We start from the raw sequence: 4,636 nt of genomic DNA on the forward strand, positions 1-4,636 counted from the left end.
TGAGTTATAGTACGTTTTATGTAATTTTCATATATATTACTCGGTCCTGATTTATGTGATACAAATGAAATTTCAAAAGTCAATGAATTTTTTATAAGTTCTTTTTTATATTAACTTGTTAATTATTGTGATTTCTAATATATTTACGTAAAACATACTCTAAATACAAATAATTAGCAACTTAAAATATATAAAAACATACTAAAAAATTGATTAACTTCAAATTTCATATGTACCACATAAATTAAAACAGAAACAGTAACATATATTGGGCCCCGTGCTGGCACGGGGTCCTATATCTAGTTTACTAAATATATGAGAGTTTTGTCTTTTTAGTTAGGCGCTTGTCTTTTATGACCAAAATGATAAATAATAATACCAAATTTAGTTAGCAGCCAACGATGGGTAAAGAAGAGTCTTGTCCGGTTTAAAAGATTAAGAGATGAACAATTATTATTTTATTTTTATTTTTATTTTTATTATTGAGTAAGAATTATTTTTGAATCATTTTCTAGCGAGTGAGATGACTTATAATTAAGAGTAAGATGATAAAATTATGTTCTCCATTTGTTTGTACTCGTACACTGTATAAAATTAAATTTTCTTTTTTATTTGTCACTTTTAACATATCAAGAATTTTTATTTATTTATTCTTAGCATTAATTACATATTTCTCAAACATCAAATAATATGGATATAATGATAAAATATCAATCATTGTTTTTTTTTAAAACGTGTAAAATACAAAATTGACAAAGAAAAATAAACAACGAAAATATCATTTTATTTACTATTATTACTTATTAAAGTATGTGTTAAGTCAAACATAAACAACCACACATATAACGGAGTTAACCTCTTATTCTCGATTGTTGAAATTTTTTGGATTTTATCTTTTTTTTTTTTTTTTTGTGTGTGTCTACCAAAAAATTTACAAAATCCACCGTGACTCAGTTAATGGATACAGAACTATACATATTAGCCACTGAAGGATTTATTCAAGAATATTCATTCAGTTGAACTTTTTTTAAAAAAAATACGTTGTCTCATATTTACATTAAAACTCGACTAAATTTGGATTTGCACTGAAAAATTCCACATTAAAGGGTAAATCACTCTCTAACAAAGATGACTCTGTATTCAAGAAATTTCAAATTCAAGACCTCTTAATTAAAAATAAAAAAATACTTACTGCTCCACCACAAGTTGATTCGGTTAAACCTTGACTTTGAAGGGCTAATATATCAATTTTTCAATAGTGCAAATGACCCAAAGAGGGTGAACAACAACAAATGGTGGTAAATGACGGCTTTTTGTCTATTTAATACTTATCTAATTGCACTTTAGTGTGTTCAAGCAAAGTTGCAATTTCTAAAAATTGAATTATTATATTGACTTAGAAAACCAATGACTTTTTTTTTTACTTTAAAAATAAGTCTGGTCTAAATATATTCGTGGTCCAGGCTTTGAACATACTACTTATTTTAAAAATAGTATTCCGTCCGACAATACTTATCCACTATACTAAAAATAGATATCCAATAATACTTATCCATTTTATAAAATTCATGGATAATTTTATACTTAGTTCTTAATTTATCCTTATCATTAATTATAGTTACATTTTTCAAGACATTGTATTTATTATATTCAAAGGGTAATATAGTAAAATTACTCTTTTATTTATAGTTTTTTAAGAGGTGTGATATGTTAATAGTGGATAATTATTGTTGAACAGTGGGAAGGGAGTAATAATAATTGTTTTGAATTTGATGAAAATGGAACTAGTTTGGAGAATGAACATCCGACCCCTTAGTTGCTGATAGGGTGTACAAAACCGAACCGAAAATCGAACCAAATCACAATCGAGTCAAATTGGAAAATAAACCCGATTAGTGGTTTGGTTTGACTTGGTTTGGTATTGGAAAAAAAAACCCGACTATATTTGGGTTGGTTTGGTTTTAACTAAAAAAATACAATTCGAGACCAAACCAACCAGACATTATATATGTAATTTTAAAATTTATTTTATACATAAAAATATTTACTTTGATATAATTTTAAAATATTTCTTATACTATTTCATAGTTTTTATCTTTTAATATATTATTTCAAGTTTAAAACTTAGAATTCGGAATGGTCCAATAAAGATTATAGTTCATAGATTGTTGATAATTATAATAAAACTTAAATCAAAATCAAATTAATGTTAATGCAAAAAGAAAATCAATTCAACACTAAGAATGACAATAATATTAAATATTTGTTCTTTAGTTTTACATTGGTTTAGACAATTAAAATACATAATCTAATTTTAATTTTCCTTAAATATTTAGTAATATAACTAATACTTATTAAACTTATTTTAGCATGATTTAGTACTTTTAAATTATAATCATTTTCATTATGATTTTGCAATATTTATTTTATATGATGATTTCATTATTATTTTTTATTAAATATTTTAATGTCATCAGTACTCATCTCATATTTTGTGTTATTTTCTTAAGAAACACCTTAGATAATGTATTTTGGTTGGACTAAAAAAATATTTGGAGCACAAGTTAATTATATGTTTGTATGCAAACTAAACCGAAAATATCCAAAAATCTGAAAAAATTCGAGGTTTATTAGTTTTGTTTGATTTAAAAATTTGACACAATGGTTTGGTTTGGTATTTGAAAAATCCGAACCAACCCGAGGTTGACCGAATTTTATTAGTTTGGTTTGGTTTATAAATTTAAAATTTTTACACAAATGGTTTGGTTTGATATTTGAAAAATTCAAACCAACCCGGTCATGTACACCCCTAATTGCTGATTCATTTATTCAAATGTCCCTTTTTATGTCATTAATAAGCTTTTATCTCTACTGTAAAAAAATGTATAAATATTATCCTTGTGAAAGTCCCATCCAAAAGATATTAGACTTTGAATTTAATATTTGCTTAATTTTACACATAAAATATTAGACTCTCGTTTTAGTGTTAGATTTCTTGTTAATTTCACGATTGTTATCAAATATTTTTCTCATCAAAAATTCATTTTGTTCAAAAGATATTCCCAAAATTATGATCTGTATTTTTTATTTTATTTTTTGAAAAGGACGAGGGGTGACTACCAAGTGAGAGAATTGAACCATCACTACATTAGGACTGCTTATTGAACGGATAGGACGGATAATTATGCTTAATGATTTGACTTATTGGATATGATCAAATTTTAAATATACTAATCTGCTAGCCAACGAATAAGCTATCGATTGGTTTGGTATCGGATTAGGAATTAATGGACGATTATGGGGCGTGTTTGGCTCCACCATTTCATGCTCCCTTCTTTCACTTTCACTCACCAATATTATTTTTTTTATGACAAGGGAAACCCGCAGCCGCTACCCTTGGGTGCGCACATGGTAAAACCCCCGCTCCTATGCAATAGCTCCACCCCGCACCGATAAACCATTAACTATAAAATTTTAATCCGTTCACCAACCGTTAATCCGATAATCTAATACCGAACAGTCCTACACCAAGTATTTCATCTGTTTCAATTTATTTGTTTTCTTTAGTTCATTCCATTTTTTAATTTTAACTTTTTACATGACATATTTAATTCACAAGATCAAAGGTCATTTTAATACATATAACATATCTTTAATTTAAAATTACAAAATTAAATTATTATTTTTACTTTTCAAAACTCGCGTCAAATAATTTCTTTTAAAAAAACTGTAACGGAGGAAGAATAACTTAACACAGGTATTTTGACTTTCATAAACTTTATTAATACCTAGAAAAATATGCATAACGGATACACTAGGGATTTACAACCCAAAAGAAAAACAAAAAAAAACTTCAGCATAAGTTATTAAAATTAAGTATTATTTGTTATTTTTTTTAAAAAAAATTATATTCTTTCCATTTCACATTTAGGAGTGATTATCCTTAAAATTAAGCATCGACTAATTTAGCATAAAATATGTTAATTTTTAGTTTTCCAATTTCTTTCTTATGGTTATTCAGATACTGTCATAAACACATTTTTTATTTATCGAAGAAAGAGCCACTGATATGTTGTTATTATTGTTGTATCAGTTCAACAACTAAGGCATCTCCAATCCTGCCCTCTATTTTACTCTCCAAATATAGAGTTTTCTATTTTTTCATATAACCAACTCTAACCCAATTTTTTATTTTACTCTCTAAAAAAGAATCTTCTTCTCTCCCCTCAATATTATAATATTATTTCTATTTCATTTGCATTTCCTTATTTCATAATATAAATCCTTTCTCCTTTTTTTTTTTTCAAATAATCACTTTATATAATTTTTACGAAATATAAAATTTTATTTTTTCAAATTCATTATTTAATATAAAAATTTATTTTATTCTAAATTTCTAAATAACATAAATTGCAAGTTATTATATAATATACAAATTAATGGACAATTCAAATAAAAGTGAAATCATCAATGAAATACAATTACATAAAAATTACATAAATCAACGAGCACAACCGCAATCACAACCACAACAATTCTCTGGATCATACACTAATTTTTTTCCGAATATTGTTAAATCTGGAAACGACCTACCGGATTACTGAATTATTGTTGCGATAAAATTATTATGTATTGT

Source organism: Solanum tuberosum, unplaced genomic scaffold (genome assembly GCF_000226075.1).
Source record: "Solanum tuberosum cultivar DM 1-3 516 R44 unplaced genomic scaffold, SolTub_3.0 scf00010, whole genome shotgun sequence".
NCBI classification, from domain to species: domain Eukaryota; kingdom Viridiplantae; phylum Streptophyta; class Magnoliopsida; order Solanales; family Solanaceae; genus Solanum; species Solanum tuberosum.